The following is a 24,109-nucleotide window of genomic DNA, read 5'->3' as shown; positions in this document are numbered from 1 at the left end:
GTGTGTTTTATGCAAAAATCACAATGTGGGGAAAACCGTAAAGACAGCCAATGCTTCGACACAGCTCCATCTTTATTTCAGACATTGTGATATATCAGTATATCACAATGTTTAACTGGTAATATACCACAAAGCTGAAAACCAGGTCCATCCTTATTTCGGACATTGTGATATACAGTGGTACCTCTAGTTGCGGACATGATCCATTCCATGCCGTTCACACCCAAAAATAAAGCTTTGAATTTTCATTTTTGGTTGGGTTCTTTTACACAGGTATCCTTGCAGCCTCCTTTTGCAAAGAAAATATTTCTGAGTTGTCTGACAGACTCGATCAACATGGCATAAACAGGGAAGGCTGCTGCTGAAAGTTTATTTTTATATTTATTTATACTGCAGCTTCTTCCCTGACAGGGAATCAGATAAAACAGAAACAGCTAAGAACAGGAAAAAAACACAATCTGTCCATTTCCACCACCAAACTGGATCCGTAAGCAGATCCTCTGCCATCGGTCCCCCCTCCAACCCACCAAATAGGATTGCTTTGCCCGTTATTAAATTTTTAACAAGAAACTGCTTTCTCATAGAAAAAGAGGATGTTTAAAACACATAAAACATTAATAATGAATGCTGATTTTTTTTCAGGTTTCCTGGTCACCAAAATGTGCAGGTTTATTAAATAAAATCCAGACAGCTCAGTATTCTACAAATCTAAAGTAATTCAATTTTCTGTCCAAGTTTTCTTGCAACAGAAACTAATTTTAACAACACTCTTGTGCAAAGAGCCGCACATTAGGAGTTGAAAGCATTGCGAAAGCCTACATGCTATGCTGAAACACCAGGAGACCACTTTCCCTTTTATTCTTTTTTTACATTCCCTCTATAAATGAGGATGCAGTTACCTTATACCAGGAAAGCGTTCCTGAAGTGCATTCTGTAAAAAGAGCGGGTGCACGAAAGATTAGACCTGCCGATCCCGTAAAAATAACAGGATTTTGAGCTGCACACACAATAAAGATTAACCGCGTGGATAAATTCGGTGACTTTGTACAAGGGTAGGCAGATTTGTAACTGACAAGGAGAAAGAAAATCTTCTGAAAGGGATACCTGCTGCGCAGAAAAAGCATTTGTCAAAAGTGTCTTTCGCTGTTTATCAGTATTCGTTGCCTATCCAAACTGGGCTCATATGGTAAAGTAGAAACCATGAAAAACCAAAAGTAAGAGTTTAATATAAATATCAAAACTCTTTGTTTTCAACATTCCCACCGTGTTGTATTGTACTTTCCTATAAATACAATGCAGTGGGAATGTTGAAAACATAAAGGATATTAAAATTTCGGTCATCAGTTTCAACCTAATCAAGAGAGCACGCCAGAAAGAAGCTGAGACTCGGATTTCGTCATATACCGCAGAGAACATCATTACTTATTTGCAGCACAGGCTTCATTATCTTCCCTGAATTTATATTCCCTAACCCTTTCTTCCACAATCTTTCCCAATCCTCAAACATTATGTCATGTCCTACATCTCTTGCCCATCGGAGCCCCATTTGTATCCAGAGCAGAACGCAACCTGCGCCTGCATATCTGCACGTGTGTGGGTCGCGATTCACCATTTCTGTGCATGCGCGTGACGTCATTTTGAGCGTCTGTGCATGCGCGAGCAGCGAAACCCGGAAGTAACGCGTTCCATTACTTCCGGGTCGCTGTGGAGCGTAACCTGAAAACGTTCAACCTGAAGCGACTTTAACCCGAGGTATGACTGTGTCTTATAATAAGTCACTTACCTTTTTTATATAACATTTTATTAATTTTCCAAAAACAACAAGAACAAAAACAACAATACCAAAACAAAACAAAACAAACTGACTCCCCCCTTTCTTGGTGCCATTATTAATCAACATACTGCATGTCCATTGTTAAATCTGAAAACCATTTGAATACCCTATTGTCCATTCATAGTCAAATTACAAGTATTTCTAAAACCCTGCTAATGTATTAACCTGTGTACAATGCTTCTGTATATATGCAAGAAACATCTTCCATTCTTCCTTAAACTCGTTGTCATCTCTTCCTTTTTGTTTCATTGTCAATTTTGCCATTTCAGTATATTCCATTAATTTAAGTTGCCAATCTTCTTTAGCTGAGACACCTTATTCTTTCCAATGTTGGGCTAATAGTGTCCGTTCAGCCGTAGTTGCATACATAAATTATATCCTCCCTAAAAGAGGGTTACGTGGGGAAAAACATAGCCTTATACACGGAAAAATACAGTATGTTGGAAGCCACTCGGGCAACCAAGTCACATGGGTGGGGTATAAATAATAACGGCAACAGCAGCAACAACAATATGAGGCCCATCTGACTGGGTTATCCCAGTCACTCTGGGCAGCTTCCAACAAATGAAAAGACGTTCCAACATCAAACATTTAAAACCGGTTGATGTCATAGCATAACTGTCAAAAGATCAAGGCAACAGACTCTTTGATTGGCTGGAGGTTCTATTGATTGACAGAAGAGCAGTTAACTGACAGCGGAGAGAAAAATTGGTGGTGATGTCATGTGACTCATGGCTACCTGTGTGGGATTAACTCAGGATAACCGTCAGAAGCTCTGAAGATCCAAACCCTCCTTAGCAGTAGGTCTACCAAGTCACGAAATCGTAATAAGCAGGAGAAACATTCCGGTCTTTTCCGCCTTCCACAGAGAACCGATTGCCTTTCCCTGTTTCCTGAAGGACCCTTCGCAGTACGGAGACGACGCAAACAGCATTGATCCCATTCAGCAGCATTTAATAGTTGAAACGAATAGCTTAATTGTGCAGTCATTTTCAGTGTGCGTTGCATGGCTGGGATATAGGCAGAACTATTACATTTTTATGAACTCGTAAACTCTGGGAGTCCAGACTGCAGCATAGAGATGCTTCCATTTCCAGTACAGTTTAATAAGTAACTCACACCCTTTTGTCGCTAGTCATTTCGCCCGAAAAGTTTATATTGTAACGCATTTAAATGAACCGCTTAGTGCTGGTCTGAAGGATTACATCTATGTAGACCAATGGTTAATAGTGAAAAAGAAATCAAACTAAGGTGAGATGATTTTTTAAAAAAGTTCCTATTGCTAGATCATTCTCTGCACAAAAGCCCCCCGGGGATTAGCTTTGTTTGAAGATTATTTGCATTTAAATTGCAAAGATATATTACACTTCATATATTTTATGAATGAGGTTAAAAGCTTAAAGCCATTGCTTACATATTTCCTTAAACACTAAGGTTACCAAAGTGCTTTGAATTCTGTCTCGGAGGAGATATCGGCCGGCGCATTTCTCCTGAAATGACGAAGGGCAAAGAGGAGGCAAATTGTCCCCTCCCTACAATGTGAGATCAGCAATGAGGTGTGGATGGCACTGATAGGGGTTCAATATATTATTTTTTAGTACTAAAGGTGGTTGGGTTGGTTTTTTTAATGAAATCTGTGGGAACAAAAACCTATGTCACTTGAAGTTGTGATGGTTCAATTGATGTTTGATGCCTAGTGAAAATGGGTTATTCCTTTTCCCCAGCCCCGGTAAATGCTAAATGTGTGAATGGGGGGTGGGGGGAGAGATTCCCATCAGGATCACAGTTGCGATGGGAAAGTTTAAATTGCATCTCCTCTTATATGCCAAAGTCTTGATGAGAATTGGGTGGGGACCATTAGACAACCATGTTACAGTGGTGCCTCGCAAGACGAAATTAATTCGTTCCGCAATTCTCTTCGTCTTGCGGTTTTTTCGTCTTGCGATGCACGGTTTCCCATAGGAATGCATTGAAAATCAATTAATGCGTTCCTAGGGAAACCACCTTCAGACCAGGTCCGGGGACAGTCTGTCCCCGGACCTCTTCTGAAGGCTGGGGGGGGGGACAAGGGCTTTTCTTCCCACCCCCAGCATTTTAAAAAACCCTGGGACAGCGGAGGACTTCTCCGCTGTGCGGGGCTATCTTAAAATGCTGGCGAGCGGCATTTTAAAATCGCTCCGGACAGCGGAGGACTTCTCCGCTGTCCGGGGCGATTTAAAAGCCCCTGGGAAGGCAGGCAGGGGGGACAAAGACTTTCGCCCCCTGCCCGCCTTCAGAAGGTGTTCCCGCCCCCCGCCCCACTTCGGAACAGCTTTCCGAAGTGGGGCGGATGGGGCAGGTGTCCCGCCCCCCCGCCCCACTTCGGAACAGTTTTCCGAAGTGGGGCGGCGGGGCCAGGTGTTCCCGCCCCCCCTCCCCACTTCGGAACAGCTTTCCGAAGTGGGGCGGCGGGGCCAGGTGTCCCCGCCCCCCGCCCCACTTCGGAACAGCTTTCCGAAGTGGGGCGGCGGGGCCAGGTGTCCCCGCCCCCCCGCCCCACTTCGGAACAGCTTTCCGAAGTGGGGCGGCGGGGCCAGGTGTCCCCGCCCCCCGCCCCACTTCGGAACAGCTTTCCGAAGTGGGGCGGCAGGGCCAGGTGTCCCTGCCCCCCCCGCCCCACTTCGGAACAGCTTTCCGAAGTGGGGCGGCGGGGCCAGGTGTCCCCGCCCCCCTGCCCCACTTCGGAACAGCTTTCCGAAGTGGGGCGGCGGGGCCGGGTGTTCCCGCCCCCCCCACTTCGGAACAGCTTTCCGAAGTGGGGCGGCGGGGGCGGGTGTCCCCGCCTGCCCGCCCCACTTCGGAACAGCTTTCCGAAGTGGGGCGGCGGGGGCAGGTGTTCCCCCGAGCGCTTCTAAAGGCGGGCGGCTGGGAGGGAATCCCTTGGCCCCCCGCTGGACTTCCCGAAGCTCTTTTGAAGTCCGGCGGGGGTCCAAGGGATTCCTTCCCAGCCCCCCACGTTTAAAAGCACTCCGGGGAAAGCAGCGCACTTCGCTGCTTTGCCCGGAATGCTTTTAAATGCGGGCGGCTGGGAGGGAATCCCTTGGCCCCCCGCTGGACTTCCCGAAGCTCTTTTGAAGTCCGGCGGGGGTCCAAGGGATTCCTTCCCAGCGGATCTCTCTGCCAGCAGCGGCAGCTCTGCCGCTGCTGGCGGAGACTTGCCGGCATCCCGAAGCCTGTGCGCAGCGCGCCCAGGCTTCGCGGATCTCTCTGCCAGCAGCGGCAGCTCTGCCGCTGCTGGCGGAGACTTGCCGGCATGCCGAAGCCTGTGCGCAGCGCGCCCAGGCTTCGCGGATCTCTCTGCCAGCAGCGGCAGCTCTGCCGCTGCTGGCGGAGACTTGCCGGCATGCCGAAGCCTGCGCGCAGCGCGCCCAGGCTTCGCGGATCTCTCCTGCCTTCAAAAGCCGTCCGGGATAGCAGGAAGCGCTTCCCTGCTATCCCGGACTGCTTTTAAAATGCTGGCCCTGGGGAGCAAAGCCTTTTGGCCCCCGCCAGCCTTCCTGGACCTCTTCTGAAGGCCGGAGGGGGGGGAAAGGCTTTGCTCCCCACCGCTAGCATTTAAAAGAGGTCCCCGGAGATTTCCCTATGGGCTTTCGTCTTGCGAAGCAAGCCCATAGGGGAATTCGTCTTGCGAGGCAAATCGCGGACGAAAAAACCTTTCGTCTAGCGAGTTTTTTGTCTTGCGAGGCATTCGTCTTGCGGGGCAGTACTGTATTGTTGTTTAGTCGTGTCCGACTCTTCGTGACCCCATGGACCAGAGCGCGCCAGGCACTCCTGTCTTCCACTGCCTCCTGCAGTTTGGTCAAACTCATGTTAGTAGCTTCGAGAACACTCTCCAACCATCTCGTCCTCTGTCATCCCCTTCTCCTTGTGCCCTCCATCTTTCCCAACATCAGGGTCTTTTCCAGGGAGTCTTCTCTTCTCATGAGGTGGCCAAAGTATTGGAGCCTCAGCTTCAGGATCTGTTCTTCCAGTGAGCACTCAGGGCTGATTTACTTAAGAATGGATAGGTTTGATCTTCTTGCAGAAAATAAATTCAGTGACAGAATATAGAGCATGACAATACAGCCCAATTTCTCTCCTTCTCCCCATTCTGTCCCAGCTTGAAAATCTTACATGAACTGCTGTCAAAACTCTAAATTCCAGCCCCTGTTGAGGGCTGATATGATAGCCATGTTCAAATATATAAAAGGATGTCACATAGAGGAGGGAGAAAGCTTGTTTTCTGCTGCTCCAGAGAAGCGGACACGGAGCAATGGATCCAAACTACAAGAAAGAAGATTCCACCTCAACATTAGGAAGAACATTAGGAAGAACTTCCTGACAGTAAGAGCTGTTCGACAGTGGAATTTGCTGCCAAGGAGTGTGGTGGAGTCTCCTTCTTTGGAGGTCTTTAAGCAGAGGCTTGACAACCATATGTCAGGAGTGCTCTGATGGTGTTTCCTGCTTGGCAGGGGGTTGGACTCGATGGCCCTTGTGGTCTCTTCCAACTCTATGATTCTATGATTCTATGATCTGGGAGAAGGCATAGATTCATGCAATTTTCGTGTAGCTCAGGAGCCAACGGATGGATGGCACCATGTCTGTTTCAACAGGTGACAGGCGTCAAATGCTGGTGGATAATTCTTGTGTGAACAGAATGAATTTGGCGCTTTGGGCAAGGAGGGGGCAGGTCTCAATGCAATAATAATTTGTGGCACCCCTTTTGTCCCTTTGCTTATGTTCCATTGTTTCATCCACAGGGTCATTTAATTCCGGCATGGATTTCTCGGGAAGGAAGTCAAACGTGCTCCCAAAGGCGAAAAGCATTTTGAAATATGGCAAAAAGGTACATGCACCACTTACCTCACTGATGTTGAAGCGAAAGTCTAGTTTATGTTCCATTGTTTCATCAACAGGGTCACTCAATTCTGCCACAGTTTTCTTGGATCACATGCTTTGTGAATTTTATAGCATGTCTTTTCTTGTGGCTGTGCTGTTTAATGTGTTTTTTGTTTTGTTAGTAGTTTTTGTTTAGTTAGTTTCTTTTATAGAAGGTGGTTGTTTTACTGATTTGTTAATCGTTTTATATCATTTATATTGCAGTAGTGATGTTCCGCCATGTTATTTATTGTATATAAGCAGCTTTGTGACTCGTGAGTGAAAAGTGGCATAGAAATAGAATAAATAAAATTAATGAAATGAAATTGAGTAGTCTCCACATCAGCTTTCTCCAATTTGCAATGTGTCACAGTCCAGTTCATGGACGATCGAAGTCCTGGCCGGGGACGTCAGGACCAGGGGGCAAGATGGCGGGGTGGAGGTAGGAACAGGAGTCCAGAAGCCAGGAGTCAGAAAGCCAAGAGTCCGAGGGTCAGAGAGCCGGGAGTCAACAAGCCAAGGGTCCGAGGGTCAGGAAGCAAGGAGTCACAAAGTCAAGGGTCCGAGGGTCAAGAAGCAAGGAGTCACGAAGTCAGGGGTCCAAGAATCAAGAAGCAAGGAGTCAAACGCAGCAAGGCAGGGAATGTGCCTAAGGGAAAATGCTGACCTTATATCCCTTCCTGGCTCTTGCCACCAGGTGCTGTGAGTTACCAATCGGCCTCACTTGTGTAGCCACGCCTTGCCTCTTCAGAACAAATTTAGGAAGGCCCCAGTCCTGCAGAGTCCTATTGGTCACGGCGCCTGGCTCCTGCACACACACCTGACACAATGTGACCATGGACCCAAGGAAGGTGGTGACTCCTGTGTTGGAGTGTCAGACCAGGGAGACCAGGGTTCAAGACCCCACTAATGCATGAAAGCTTAAAGGTGACCTTGGTTGCTCGCTGTCTCTTAGCCTACCCTAGCTCAGAATTTTCGTGACAATTAAATAAAGACCTTGAGCTCCTTGAAGGAAAAGTGTAATAATAAAAACAATTGTCTTTTCTCTTCCAGGTAGATGATCTTATCATTGAAGGCTTGGGGGCAGCAGCAAGGCCAGATTAAGGTGGCTGGGGGGCCTGATTCAGTACTCCAGAAAGAGTTCCCCCTTCCAGTTTAATCACAAATTTGTGACATTTTGGTTGATCCTAATAAAGGTATCTATAAACTTACTCTGGCTTTCAGGATTTTTCTAATGGCCCAACCAAACTTAACTATAATTATTGAGTTCATTCCACTGTTAAAAATAGTTGCATGCCCTTCATTATATGAAGTCATGCTAACTTAACAGCCTAAACCTATACATTCAAAGATTAGGTCCTCTTGCAGTCAGTACTGCTGATCTCAAAGCAAATATGTGCTTAAGGAACAGCCTCAAAAATAGTTGCATATAAATGTTTCCCCTTCATTATTCAAAGGTACATTGGCATACAGCTTAATCCTATGCAGCTTATCAAGAGATGGAAGCGTTTCTAAAAATGTTACTTATTTTTTTGGTGACAGTTTAGTGAAAAAAAGAAGCTAAATCTAGAAATTCTTTGAAATGTTAAAGATAAAGGTGAGGGCATGGGAATGATTAAGCAAAATACCCATCTCTCCCTAAAGTCTCATTTTCATAATAACTGCTTATTATCTGTTCTATTACAAAAATATCCTTGCAGCAGTTTTCCCCCTTCTGTTATAATGAAAGCAATAGATCGCATCTAAAACTTTCCCCCCACTTTTAATCTTATTTCATTACAGTTCCTGGCCTTGTAGTTGAGAATAATGTGCTGGGAGGCAACCTAGTATATGCACTAAGGAAGAGAATAAGCTCTTCTCGCTATGTCGTTTAATGCAATAAAGTTTACAATGCAATAGTGTTAGATTTACATGGGTAGAAATCTGCTAGAATATTTTCCAGGAGTCTAAAAATCTTCTAGAATAGTTTCTAAAAGCAACTAGCTGGCTAACGGCATATACAAGTACATTAAGCCCCATTGAATTCAATGGGAATTTCTGTCACGGCCTTAATAATAATAATAATAATTTTTTATTTATACCCCGCCCTCCCCAGCCAAGGCCGGGCTCAGAGCGGCTTACAAGCAATAATAAAAACAAGATGAGTGATTACAACTTAAAAACAAAAATAAAATACAACATTAAAATAATGGAACATTAAAATATTAAAATGAAGCCTCATTGTAGGAGAAGGAAAAGAAAAAAGAAAAAAGGGGGGGGGGAATCAAATTGGCTCCGATCCAAAGGCCAGGCGGAACAACTCTGTCTTACAGGCCCTGCGGAAAGAAATCAGATCCTGCAGGGCCCTGGTCTCATGAGACAGAGCGTTCCACCAAGTTGGGGCCAGTGCTGAAAAGGCCCTGGCTCTGGTTGAAGCCAATCTAACTTCCTTAGGGCCTGGGACCACTAGGGTGTTGTTATTTATGGACCTTGAGGCTCTCCGTGGGGCATACCAGGCGAGGCGGTCCCGTAGGTACGAGGGTCCTAGGCCGTGAAGGGCTTTAAAGGTCAAAAGCAGCACCTTAAATCTGACCCTGTACTCCACCGGGAGCCAGTGCAGCTTGAAAAGCACTGGATGAATATGCTCCCATGGCAGAGACCCCGTGAGGAGCCTCGCTGCAGCATTCTGTACCCGCTGGAGTTTCTGGGACAGCTTCAAGGGCAGCCCCGCGTAGAGCGAATTACAGTAGTCAAGCCTGGATATGACTGTCGCATGGATCACTGTGGCCAGGTCGGGGCGGGAAAGGTAAGGGACCAACTGCTTGATGCGGCGAAGGTGGAAAAATGTCGCCTTGGCTGTTGCTGTGACTTGCGCCTCCATGGAAAGGGAGGCGTCAAGGATTACACCCAAACTCTTAACGGAAGGCAATGGTACTAATTGGGCCCCCGCAAGAGAAGGGAGTTGGTCCCTCATCCCCATGCTATCCCGACCTAGCCATAGGACCTCTGTCTTCGAAGGATTTAGTTTCAATCGGCTCCCACGAAACCATCCAGCCACAGCTTCCAAGCATCTGGTCAGTGTGTAAGGGGCCGAGTTGGTGTGGCCATCCATCAGCAGATAGAGCTGAGTGTCATCAGCATATTGATGACAGCCCAGCCCAAAGCTCCGGATAATCTGGGCAAGGGGGCGCATAAAGATGTTAAAAAGCATTGGGGAGAGAATTGCGCCCTGCGGCACTCCACACACCAAGGAGTGGCGTGATGACATTTCCCTCCCTAGTGCCACCCTCTGTCCCCGACCAGAGATAAAAGAGCACAACCAGTTACGGGCTATGCCCTGTATTCCCACGTCTGCAAGGCGATGGTCCAGAAGATCATGATCGACCATGTCAAAGGCTGCTGACAAATCTAAGAGGATCAGCAGTCCTGACCCGCCTCGATCCAGTTGTCTACGGATATCATCTGTTAGGGCAACCAGAGCCGTCTCCGTCCCAAAACCAGGACGGAAACCGGACTGAAATGGATCTAATGCCGATGTTTCCTCCAGAAACCTACCAAGCTGTTCAGCAACCGCTCTCTCAATTACCTTACCCAGGTATGGAAGATTTGAAACTGGGCGGTAATTGGATAGGTCTAAGGGATCTAATGAAGTTTTCTTTAAGAGTGGACGCACCACTGCTTCCTTCAGTTCCCCTGGGAATGTCCCCGTGTCAAGGGACAAATTGATAATTTCTACCAGGGGGGTCCGCACAACATCTGGACACTCCCTAATCAGCCAAGACGGGCACAGATCAAGGAGGCAGGTGGTGGGCCTACCAACTTGGAGGAATCTATCCACATCAGTAGGGAGTATCCGATCGAAATGGTCCAACACTGGACCTGAAGTCAGTCGAGGGGCCTCCAGTTCAGTCACTGTATCTAAATTGGCAGGGAGGTCACGGCGGAGCAACAGGACTTTCTCCGCAAAAAAGCTCGCGAATGCCTCACAGCTGTGGGTCGAATTTGTGCTTAAATTTGGTTGTCCTCCTAAGGACGTTATTGACCTAATTATTCTAAAAAGTTGTGCCGGGCGAGAGCTAGCGGATGCAATGGAAGCTGCAAAGTAAGATTTCTTAGCAGCTTTCATAGCCATCTCATAGGCTTTCATAAGCATCCTATAAGATGTTCTTGAGGCTCCGTCACGAGTCCGTCGCCATACTCGCTCTAGCCGTCTGAGATCCCGCTTCATTTTCCGGAGCTCCTCAGTAAACCAAGGGGCCCGGTTTCGACGGGGTCGCAGAGGGCGCTTAGGCGCGATCTCATCAATGGCTGCCAAGAGCCGGTTATTCCAGTCCTCAACAAGGTCATCTAATGAGTCGCCAGGAGGAGCAGGGTTCCGCAAGGCTTGTCGGAATCTATCAGGATCCATCAGTTTTCGCGGACGAGCCCAAATAGGTTCGCCACCCGAGCCGGGGAGTAGCGGGAAGTCAATCTTGGCTTTTAAAGCGTAGTGATCAGACCATGGCACTTTCACAGCGGGGAGCATGATCACATCTATGCCAACCCCAAAGATCAGATCCAGCGTGTGGCCTGCTTGATGAGTGGGGCCCAAAACAAACTGGGAGAGCCCTAGTGTTGCCATGGAAGTCACTAGGTCCAGAGCCTGTGAGGAGGGAGCGGCATCGGCATGGACGTTGAAGTCTCCCAAAACCAGTAGGTTTGGGAACTCCAAGGCCCAGCCCGCCACCACCTCCAGCAGATCTGACAGGGTGGCTGCAGATGTGCTGGGTGGTCGGTACACCAGCCAGACAGCCAAGCTCTCCTTGGTGTCCCACATGAGACCAACACATTCAATGCCGGAGATCGCCGGTGATGGCAGAGCTCTGAAAGAGCAATCCTCCCGGAATAACAACGCTACTCCTCCCCCCCGACCCACAGTCCGCGATTGATGGAGGACAGAGAAACCTGGGGGTGTTATCTCATGTAGGGAGACTACTTCGCCTTCCCGTACCCATGTCTCCGTCACGCAAGCCAGGTCAATCCCCTGCGAGACAAAAAAGTCACGCATGGTGGCAGTTTTGTTGCCTATGGACCTGGCATTGCACAGCACCAATGACGGAGATGTGTAATCCTTGCTCTCCCTACCCTCATCCCTTGGGATGGGGCGTAGATTGGAAGGGGTTTGAGGATCACTGCATCTCGAAACCCTTCGCCGATAGAGATATCTAGCCCTATCGCCATTCCTCCCTAGCCCTTCAATTGTGGAAATCCCAGATCCCATACTAGCCTCCCCAATAGATGGGTAATATCTCCTCAATAACAAGTCATCCTTGGGCCAGGACTCCTGGGTCAAAATGGTATGGGAAAGAGGTGGAGGTCTGATAGGGTAAGTATCCCTAGAAGATAAAACCCAACCAACCGCACCCCAAGCGGGGGGGACAGTCCCATGGTGTTTCATTAACTGTCAATCCCTCTCTCCCTCCTGGGTTAATTGGAGGATTGTTGGTTCTATCTGTGGCTGTGGAAGTATTAATGAGGTATGTGTTATAAAATGTGGATCACTGGCCAACAAAGAGCCAGATTCGAATTCGGAAGATCTGTCCATCCTGTCTCGCCAGGAGTACAGTAGAGAAGGCTGATCATTCTGATAAGTTTTTGGAACATTAGGCAAAGGTCCAGATGTAGAGTTGGTGCTGGATATCTCCAGATTGTCAGCAACATAGAATTCTTTAGGTGTTGTTGCCATAGAAATGTCGGAGGTGCCAAATTCCTCATCTAATTTGGTGTCGTTTGAAAAGGGAACAGGGAGTTGCGCTGATGTCTTTCTATGGGATAAAGAGCTATTGGACGTCTTTAAATATTGTGCTCTAGGCTCTACTGTCCTTATATTTTGGGTAGAAATCTCAGTCTTTATACTCATTAGCCTCTTCTTCAGGTCTTGTAATTCTAGGCTTACAGAGTTCTTTTCTTCCTTCGGGCAATTAGTATTTCTAGTGTTGAGCTTGGTTTCCTTTATCCGCATTAGCTTTGACTCTATGCAAGGGACCAATTGCCTCCTTGTTTCGTCTTTAAATACCCTCACTGGGCGGAGAGAGTGGAACCACCATAGAGTATCCTTTATCTCCATGAGTCGAGATGGGAGGGTTGATGACCTAAAGGTCATAAATAGGCGCATGGTGTTTCTCAAGGTAGGCAGGAAGTGGAAATTTTCTAGATCTACATTTCGGTAATGGTAATTCAAGAGCTGAGACAAGGACATAGTAATTTGACTGCGGTTCATCCACCTATGAGTGTATCGGTGAATCTCAAGCATTATCTGGTTCGTTTGCAAGACTTGACAGGACCTCACTTCATCCATAGTTTGAGTTGGTGAGTTGTTAACAGAGTCATTTCTTATCATCCCTTTAAGCCCTTGGGCATTTAAAGGGGAGGAACTAGTATCCAATTGTTTCTCAATGTTAACTATTCTGGTGAGGATTTCATCCAGTCTTTGGAGAACCAGAACCATAGTATCTGCAGACAACATGCAAATCTCTTGGTAGGGGTGCGTATCCCGAATTGGTTGAAAGCAGGCTCCTCTGCCTTCTAGAGGCATGGGTGGGTCAGCGTTAGGGGTGGGAGGAATCCCTCCTGCTCCTGCTCTTGCCCTCTTGGACGGATTAGCTTTCTCTGGGAGGAGGGGGGTCGGGTCATTGACATCCTCCTTAAGGGGGGGTGAGGTTCCCCCAACGTTGTTACTCACTGTTTGTTCTATTTGCTCCAATTTCTCTGTTTCCTCAACCTGCTCTGTTTCTGAGCCAGGGCAGATGGCGTTGGCTCTCTGCCGATTCTTTGTTTTAGAGGAATTGTGAGTCTCAATAATGGTCTTCTGGCTCTTTGCACCTTGTTTTCTCCTTCCGGCAGGCATTCTCAATAAGGAAGTGACAGTTGGAGGAGTGTCACTCCAATGAGGAGTGACAGTTGGAGAACTAGGCCTCAAACCTTACGGCCTAAAAGAGCAGGTTTTAGCAGGAAAAGCCACACCTCTCCTTGAACACACTCAGAGGTGGATATTTAAAGCACAGCCTGGAAAGAACTGGGCAAAATTTAAGTGTGGATAAGCCCTTAGATTTAAAAAGAAGGAGATGTCCCTGCCTCTCTCATGGCGTTCAACCCTTTTAGACAATGAATATGAACTTAAACAGTTATTTGCTACTATTCCTGCATCTCTTGATCTCAGGCCATCAACTAAAATAGGAGTAGCTAACCTGCAGCCATCCAGATATTGGTGGGCTCCAATCAGCCATAGTTAGCTTAGCCAATGTTCAAGGATGGTGCAAGTTGTAGTATAGTTCAGCAACAACTGGAGGAACAGAGGTTTGCCACCCGTCAAAAATAATGGGTGCAATAATACTGACCTATCTTATTTGTGACAATTGCTGAGAGGATGGGAACCACCAGAAGGCCCTCGGCACTGGACCTCAATGTCCAGGCTGAAAGATGGGGGTGGAGACACTCCTTCAGGTATGCTGGGCTGAGGCTGTTTAGGGCTTCAAAGGTCAGCACCAACACTTTGAATTGTGCTTGGAAACATACTGGGAGCCAATGTAGGTCTTTCAGGACTGGTGTTATGTGGTCTCAGCGGCCGCTCCCAGTCACCAGTCTAGTGGGGAGGATCTGCACCCCCTAGTCTTTACAACTCACCTCCTCGCTTTTTTGGCTGTGGCTGAATTCGTAGCAAGAGAAGGAATTAAGGTCTCTTTCTTTATCCTCCCCCCCCCCCCCGCTCTCTCTGGCCCTAGGAATGCCATAGCCAAAAAAACAATATTGGTCCAAATGAGTGTAATACAGCTACGTTCATAGCCCCTTTCCCTGATTCAAACAGGAGACGTTAAATCTACTCTGCATCCATCTTCGCTAGTGCATTATGTAATTAGGATCCTTTTAGCAAAATGATGTTTGCGATGCGTTTGGCAGTCGGAACATCTGAAACTGGGGCTGTGATGCATTCTAGAAAGGGTACAATAACTATATCCCAAAGCCTTTAAAGACATCTTGGCTACGGTATTTGTGCCATAAAATCATTTACACAGAGCCAGACTGCAACAACATTTTTTTTTTAATCATGCAAGTGCGTGTGTGTGTTGGTGGTATTGATTTATCGCTGTCACAAACCATCTCACTTGTGGGATTAGAGCAACATTCTTTTACACCCAGGATCTCGTGAATAAACCCTTCTCCTCTGTAGGAGTTTCTATTCCTGTTGTTGGATGCCTATGAATGATTTTTGCGCCAAACTACGGCTTCCATTTTGAAGCTGACCCTATATTTGACTTGACCCTGACCCTCCCTTGTTGCCGCATCGCCCCCCACATTTTGCAGCAGGGAGCGAGCTGTTTATGTGGTGGTTCCCTGCACGATTTAGGGGGATCCTCCATAACTACAACAAGCTCCCAGCTGCTGACATTTGCCCTTCTGTCTGTGGAGGGCAGTGGGGGATATGATGGGATGGGGGAGCTAGTAAGCACATCCTGCTCTTCCTTAAGCAGTTCTTATAGTGTAGGGTTTACAGGCCACTTAATAGCCCTGTGTTAAGAGCAAGTTGGCTGAATCACATTCCACTATTGCGTGTTGAGGTCCCCAAGCCACCCCAATAACTCACACATCACACGTAATTTTTGTTTAAGGTTTTTGGCCACAACTTTATTTAAATACATAACTGTGAGTGGTTGCTTAGGCATTGGTTCTGACTATCTGGTCCCCTGCCCAGGGACAGAACTGACTTCCGGATTCCAGCGGAAGCCAGTCAGGGAAAACAATATTGGGGAGAAATGAAGCTGGGCACCAGACCCTCCTCTCTCCCCACATGCTCCCAGAGGCCTTGCATGGCCCAAGCCCGATGCCAGGGACTCGGACGAAAGCATGGCAAGCCCCCGTATTCCTCTAACAGAATTCCCTTGCAGAACCAGCATTGGAGGGGTAGGCCAATTTTTTAACCAATGCCTAACCGCAAACCTTACAAGTTGTGATGATTTGCTACACAGTAGGCAAAAACCAAATGGCTCCAGCCAGTCAGCCAAATGGACAAAATTCCTACCAGGCCCCTGCCCCAAAAGCAGACGACCCCGTGACAGGCATAGCAAAGTCAAGCGCAAAATCCCCATTTCAAGGAGGGTGGGCGGGTGATCCGATGCGCGCAGCAAAAGAGCACGCCCAAAGCTGCGTGCCCAGTATTTAAAACCTTTGAGCCCAAACCACAAATTGGCAACATCAAAATCTCCCCAGAAACACAAGTACCCAATCACAACCTGTGGCCATCCAAACAGATCAGCCCAGCAACAGTGCAGTGGCCTGCTAGACCCCACCGCAACCCGTGCTCTCTATTAGTGAGAACACGCTTTATAATAAGAAATCAGAGGCGAAGTAGTAATAATAATAAAAATATTATTTGCAACCTGCCCATCTGGCTCAGTTGCCCCAGCTACTCTGGCCAGCTTCCAGCATATACATAATAAAACATCAAACATTAAAACATCCCTGCCTTCAGATGTCTTCTAAAGGTTGTATAGCTACTTATCTCCTTGACATCTGGTGGGAGGGCATTCCCACAGGGCGGGCGCCACCACCAAAAAGGCCTTCTGCCTGGTTCCCTATAACCTCACTTCTCGCAGTGAGGGAACTGCCAGAAGGCCATTGGAGCTGGATCTCAGTGTCCGGGCTGAACGATGGGGGTGGAGAAGCTCCTTCAGGTATACAGGGCCAAAGCCATTTAGGGCAATCAGCACCAACGCTTTGAATTATGCTTGGAAACGTACTGGGAGCCAATGTGGCTTCTTTAGGACCGGTGTTGCATGGTCCCGGCAGCTGCTCCCAGGCACCAGTCTAGCTGCTGCATTCTGGATTAGTCATAGTAATTAGTTGTAATCGGGTGGCACTGTGGGTTAAACCACAGAGCTTAGGGCTTGCCCATCAGAAGGTTGGCAGTTCGAATCCCCACGGTGGGGTGAGCTCCTGTTGCCCGGTCCCTGCTCCTGCCAACCTAGCAGTTAAAAAGCACATCAAAGTGCAAGTAGATAAATAGGTACCGCTCCGGCAGGAAGGTAAATGGTGTTTCCGTGCGCTGCTCTGGTTCGCCAGAAGCAGCTTAGTCATGCTGGCCACATGACCCAGAAGCTGTATGCCGGCTCCCTTGGCCAATAAAGCGAGATGAGCGTCGCAACCCCAGAGTTGGTCACGACTGGACCTAATGGTCAGGGGTCCCTTTACCTTTAATTAGTTGTAATAGGGTCTATAGCTTATAGTTTAAAGGTGGTTCAGCTAGGGCTGTCCCACCCATGAGGCAAGGTGCAGCAATCGGCAGCAGGATCCACAGAACCATCAAATCCCAGTGTAGATCTTTATTCTCTGCTTGTTCCTGATGTAGAGCTTCACTCACTCCTTCCCTGGTGGGGGGAGAGGTGCCATTTTGTGGTTTGCCTCAGGCGTCGACATGCCTTGGGCTGGCCCTGGGTTCAACAGAGTACCTTGAAACTTGTCCCACCCTTGTTTCTTGTGTTGGAAGGCCCAGGTTTTTTCCTGATTACTGCGCAGCAGGGAGAGTGCAACGTATAGAGCACACAGAGATATGCAATGTCTTTCCAGAGGTCCCTGCCATGTTCAGACCCTTCATCCACATACACAACTATCACAGAATCAGTGCCGGATTTACGTATAAGCTAAACAAGCTATAGCTTAGGGACCCACTCTCTTGGGGGCCCCCAAAAAATTAAAAAGGAAAAAAACTGGATGTACATTTCCAAAATATAAGATAAAAAACAAATGAAATAAAACTTACATAGAGCAACAGTGTTTTGTGTTGTGTAGGCTCCTATGATGTAAGAAATGGACCCCGCCTGCTAGCCCGCTCCCTAAAATATCACTGGTTTGCTCATTTCCAAGAGTCACAATGTGTTGTTGACAAAGGACAGCAGGACATATTAAGGGCCCCATTACCTTCAGTAGCTGAGGGCCTCATCAAACCTAAATCCGGCCTTGATCATAATGGCTATCCATCTACTGCAACTTCTACATTCACACAGTTCAGCTATATGCTCTTCATAAATATTTTTGATAAAAACCAAAACTTCTGACCAGTTCTACAGCTGATGGCCACTGATAGCCAAGAAACAGAAGCTCGAGTGTCTAGTAATTTATTCGCACAAGTGAAAATCTCAACAACAAAAAGGCCTGATTAGTTTCATAATGAGGCAGAGAAAGATAATTGTACAAACTGAGCGATCTGCTGCAATTAGTTAAAAAAATCTGAAGCAAAAATGTCCGTCTTGCCAGCAAGCACTTGAAAATGATCTCACACACTTGAAAATGAACGCTCATTATTCTCCGAATGAAGTACAGTCGCTATAAAGGGTTGACACACATTCTTGACACTGCTGCAATGAACACGCAGTGCATAAACTGCTGAAATGAAAGGTCACATTCAGAAATGGCATTATTTTATCATGCTTAGGTGTCAGAAGAGCTCATGAGACAGGTGCAGTCTGAAGAAGCCAGGAATAATTTATGTGATTTTCAGAGCTGCTAACTAGGATTATGATTACGGATGGCATCAAAATTCAGTATTGGAAGAGAGATTGATGATGAATTTCTCCAGTTCAGAAAATAGCCTTCCCAATAGAAGCAGCAAACCCTCCACCCAGCCCACTATCTCTCTAGCCAGGTTAAGCTGGGGGAAATGAAAGACTGGGAAGAAGATTTTGTGAAGAGATTGGCCAGACTTAGCCTTCTTTTATTTTTTAGATTTCTTGTAGAATTCTCAAAAACCCTCTGAGCAATTCCTAAGCACTACCAGAGGAAGCTCTGTAAATCCAAGCTAATTGCAAGGCAATCCTAGAAAAGTTTTTCTATCAGGAATTCTACAGCCAGTTTGCTTTTACTGTAATATCTAAACCCTGAGAAATGTTCACACTTTATTTTTATTTTTTTAAAAAATATTTTTATTAAGCTTCCCTTGTTTGTCCCATGTCTGGAATAGAAATCAGTCCAATGAGTACGATCAGTATTTGTTGCTGTCAGGCTGCGAAATGTTGCATCATTGATTACATCCCCTCCATTTGTACTGTGTTTCCTTTGAATTGAAATGAATGGGGTGGAATAACATCATGATATGCAGTTGTGTCTATTTTGTAAGTCACATAATTTTGCTGCTGTGAACAGGACAAATATTGTAGTTCTCGGCGGAAGGTGAACCGCAGCAGAATGGAAACAGCGGTACCTCTGACAAATACAGAGTGGAAAGGAAAACGTTGCCCTCTTACATTTCTACTCCTGGTTTCACCCATATTATTATTATTATTATTATTATTATTATTATTATTATTATACCGCCCTACACCCGGGGGTCTCAGGGCAGTTCACAGAACAAAATCAAGATATAAAACCACAAAATAAATAAACATAATAAAATAGATTAAGTCCAGTGCCATCTAATGACTGGGCTATACACTGACACTACACATAGGGGCTGTGAGGGAACAGTACAAGAAACTAATTAATAGATCTGTAAATGGCACTAAATTGCCACACTTAAAACCTGTTTTCCTAAGGCAAATATTATGAATTTTTTTTTGGTTTATTGCTTAATAATATAAGGACAATGGAACTCATAAAATATGCATTTCAGCTTAAGTCAGTCATAGAAATCTTTACATCTTCCATTGTGATTTCTATTTCCTAAGACACATGGCAGTATTAAACTCAAAATGAAGGTATATTAGTGCATAATTCCTAAAATGACAAAACAAATAGGACTTAAATGTTCTGTTTCTTCCTGAGGGAAAGAGCCCTTGAACTCTGGAGCCCTGCTGTTTGCCAGCATGATGCAAGACTAATTTCAAAGAGATTTTGCTGTGAATGATACACTTACAGTGGTACCTCTGGATACGAACTGGATCCGTTCCGGAGCCCCGTTCGCATCCTGAAGTAAACGCAACACGTGTCTGAGCGTGCGCAGGTCGCGTTTTGACGCTTCTGCGCATGACATCATTTTGAGCGTCTGCGCGTGCACAAGCGGCGAAACCCGGAAGTAACGTAAGGATTTTAGTGGGATTTAAATACCAACCGTATAAGGTCCGTATAGTTAAAGCTATTGTTTTCCCAGTAGTGATGTATGGAAGTGAGAGCTGGACCATAAAGAAGGCTGATCGCCGAAGAATTGATGCTTTTGAATTATGCTGCTCTTGAGAGTCCATGGACGGCAAGAAGATCAAACCTATCCATTCTGAAGGAAATCAGCCCTGAGTGCTCACTGAAGGACAGCTCCTGAAGCTGAGGCTCCAATACTTTGGCCACCTCATGAGAAGAGAAGACTCCCTGGAAAAGACCCTGATGTTGGGAAAGATGGAGGGCACAAGGAGAAGGGGACGACAGAAGACAAGATGGTTGGACAGTGTTCTCAAAGCTACCAGCATGAATTTGACCAAACTGCGGGAGGCAGTGGAAGACAGGAGTGTCTGGCGTTTTCTGGTCCATGGGGTCACGAAGAGTTGGACACGACTAAACGACAACGACAACAACAAATAACAATCGATAGATTCAGGATAGCATCCACATCTATTTTCAGCAGGAAATAATACTAATAAAACCATTCACGAACCATTTCTGGAAGTATATGAACTAAACAACAATTGGGGAGAGGCGACGGCAGACTTCTGGGAACAATGGCTCTTCTTTTAGTGAAATTACATTGTGCACAAACTTTGAGCACTGGCCTACTTTGATTTTTCTGGAAGTTCCTATATTATTTGCTATTTCCAATACTCGTGTTTGCCTGTTGACTATAAACCACTGAGTAATTCCGATAGAGGACCAATTTAGCACTCTTGTCTGTGTTCAATTACATCCAATTTCTTCCAAAAGTTCTCCAGTAGCTGAGCTGAAAAGCTCTCTAACATAATAACTGCAAAACACTTCACCTATCCAGATTAAAAATGAACACTGAAATATTTCTGTTAAATGAATAGTACTTCATTGTATGTGGGGGAGACGTAACAATTGGTAGTAATTAGAATCTAATTTGTTTAAAGCATAACTGAATAGAAATAATTTCACTGAGCTAAATTGCATATCCTTAATTGGATGCCATGAAAACAGCTCACAGAGATCTCTTGTCAGCTGCATTGTGTGTCTCTCTATGTTCTTAACTGAAGTTTTTTAAGTTATCCTCAGTGTTCAGGGTGGATAAGAGCAGCTAAAATAGGATAAAGACAGCAGAATGGAATACCTTCTGAAAATACAAGATGGGAATATAGTAGACCAATTTATGACCTTATACTGGCCAGGACTAGATTATTTTTGAACTAGGTCTCACTTATTGGACCCAGGCAAAGACTGATGTTGAAAAGCATGCTTCTAATATCATCAGCCTACAGAACTCTGGCTGAATTTTTTGGATTGCATATTTTAAGAGACTGCAAAGCCTCCCCCCCCCCCCGGAATCTGTCCCCAAATCTACTGGTTTTAGGAATGTGCAAAATTCCTCTGGGAATGTCCCTAGTCTTTAGGTTTACCTTGAAATTCTTCAGCTGTTTATAACCAGAGTAGGAGCTTCCACATTTTCTCTGAATTTTGATTTATGAAGGACCTAGTGCCAAGTCAATCTCCTAACTATTTTGTTGCATGCCACCCCAATCTCTGAGCAGTGCGAGATTCCAGAGGTCCAGCCAATTACCCAGGGTTTCCGTTCCCTTTGGAAATAAGGCACAGTGGAGACTGTGGTGTCTTTGTGATATATGGTTGACACATATATATATATAACCTGAGCCTACATTGGAGGGGCTTACATCACTGACACCCCAAGAAGTTCTTGCTTCTCCCCAGCCATGGCTCTGACTCACTGCTTGCTGCCTTTTTACAGCCTGAAACATCACTGCAAAAAAACCATCCTACACTCTGCACCCTGCTTCAGAATAGTCCCTTTTTGTCTCTACAACCAAAGCAGGCACTGTAACTCTCATACGGTTTGACTTCACTTCCAAAGGCCCACCTCTCTATTGTCTCCCGAGACAGACAGATGCCAACAAAAGATGATAAAGCAGTTAAAGACCTCCAAAATAATAATAAAACTGTAAAAAAGAAAAACAATTCCATATATAACAAGACCAAAAATGCAATTCTCTATATGAAAACAATACAGTTGTAACTCGTTTTGAGTCTGCCCTGTTTAGGGTCCATTTTGTTGAACGTCCGCGGCCAACCCAGAAGTACCAGAACCGGTTACTTCCGGGTTTGCCGCACGTGCAGGAGCGCTAAATCGTGCTTTGCGCATGCGCAGAGTGGCGCTTTGTCGAGCGTCCCGGAGGCAAAAGGAGGTACAACTGTACAAAACTCTTTGCTTTACATATTGTTGTAGCCTACCATTGACTCTTAAGGCAAAGGATGGGTAATAAATTTTAATAAATAAATGAGAATACGGGAATGATTGTTGGAAACAATTAATAAATATGCATAGCTGATGTGTATGTGGGTTTCTGAGAGTTTTGTAGTTCCTATCGGATTAGTATTTGCATGGAAAGCAAGGTTTGGGGGTAACAGCTCAGCAGGAGCCAATCAGTTAGTACATGAATTGTAGGGAAAGAAATTGTTAAAAAATTGGAACCCCAAACTCATTGCTCTCTCTGCAAAAAGAGCAAGGAAGTGATAGAGATGGCACTGGTAGTTGCTAGTTCTTCCATCTGGCATCGTTACCAAAGTAGCAAGCAAGGGGCAAAGAATCCAGCCCTGGCAGTGTTATGAAATGTGAACATATGGCAGGACCAATATGTAGCTCATATTCATGCTTAGCTCTGCTATCTTCGAGAAATAGTTACCAGAGTTTTGTTTTTCCCCAGTAAAGTGGCGCCCAGCATATTGGTATTCTCCCACAGCCTGGAAATAAAACAAAACCCACACACAAAGAGTTTCTACAATTAGACCTCAGGGAATAATGCAGATAGAAAGTTAAACAAAGGAAAGCAAAACTTGTACATAACAGCAAACAGTTTAGGATTAAGGCAGGGGCCAGCAAACTTTTTCAGTAGGAGGCCGGTCTACTGTCCCTCAGACCTTGTGGGGGGCCGGACAATATTTTGAAAAGGAAAGAAAAAAGAACAAATTCCTATGCCCCACAAATCACCCAGAGATGCATTTTATATAAAAGCACACATTCTACTCATGTAAAAACACTAGGCAGGCCCCACAGATAACACGGAGATGCATTTTAAATAAAAGGACACATTCTACTCATGTAAAACACACTGATTCCTAGACCGTCCTGGGCTGGATTTAGAAGGTGATTGGGCCGGATCCGGCCCTAGGGCCTTAGTTTGCCTACCCATGGAGTAAGGGAACACCTACCCACCCTGCTCTGGAAGGTAGGACTTGAACCAATGTCTTCAAGTTACATGAAAGGAGATTCTAACACTAAACATCAGGAAAAAAATTCTGACAGTAAGGGCCCTCCCATCAGGTGTCAAGGAGATGGTAGACTTTCCTTCCATGGAGGTTTTTAAGCAGAGGTATTGTATTGTACGAGAATCCTGCATTGTAGAGGGATAGAATAGATGACCCTGGGTATCCCTTCCAGCTCTGCAATTCTATGATTCTACACACACAAACCACATATTTGACATGATATGTACGAAAAGCTTCTTCACACTGGCTTCATCAAGAGAAGCCATTCCTCGTGACTTTCTCTTACGTCTCTTCAGTAATGTCTGTTGAATCAATGCCACGGCATACTGCAATTTTATGTTAAGGGAAAGGAAAAGGCTCAAAACTTCCTCCTTTTAGTAAGACGTTGGTAGTTTTGTTTTGTTTTTTCACAAGATTAATTGATTATATTTGGCTCCAGCCTCCTCTCTAATTTAGTCTGCAGAAATAGTTCGTGTTATTAGAAACAGGCTAATTGGCAGATTGTTTGAGGTAGCACCACATATGTATCATCTTATTTCAAATTAGATATTTCCCCCCTGCAGATAATGATTATTTGCTGAAAAACAGCAAAAAAAACAAAAAACCCCAACCTCCAGGTTTCTGGCTGATGAATAAATTCGTAATGAAGCACATTAACTCATTAGGAGAGTAATTGTGAAAGCTTATGTGCATCTGAGAACAGTGGTCTAGATAATTGCAGTATATGGTACCTGCAGAGTATTTCTTAAGTGCCTTACCTGCATCCCATGCTACCTGCTGCCTGTGTTTTTCAGAAGACACAGGTATGTGCTCTGCTGTTCTACAATCTATGGAAAATGTATTTGGGTAAAGGCAGAATCACAGTTTGAGGACGGGACCATGCCTTGAATTGCTCCTTTCCTAATTGCATCTTTTTCTCAGAAACAAAGACACGTGACTCACCCTGAAAAAATACGCTTACTTCAGAGTTTGGAATAACCTTTCTTTCAGATACGA

At 45.7% G+C, this 24,109-nt stretch overlaps 1 long non-coding RNA gene across 1 annotated transcript; it reads left to right on the top strand.

The window, feature by feature from the left end:
• Positions 1 to 2,459: 2,459 nt before the first annotated feature.
• LOC310708486 lies at positions 2,460 to 7,941 on the top strand. Its single transcript, XR_014527030.1, has 4 exons — positions 2,460 to 2,634; positions 3,269 to 3,390; positions 6,613 to 6,698; positions 7,784 to 7,941. It is a non-coding gene; the product is annotated as an uncharacterized lncRNA (long non-coding RNA).
• Positions 7,942 to 24,109: the final 16,168 nt, after the last annotated feature.

Source organism: Podarcis liolepis (genome assembly GCF_965112155.1).
Source record: "Podarcis liolepis genome assembly, chromosome: 6".
Lineage (NCBI taxonomy): Eukaryota > Metazoa > Chordata > Lepidosauria > Squamata > Lacertidae > Podarcis > Podarcis liolepis.
Note: the sequence above shows the minus strand (reverse complement) of the source record. Positions and strands in the feature narration are given on the sequence as shown.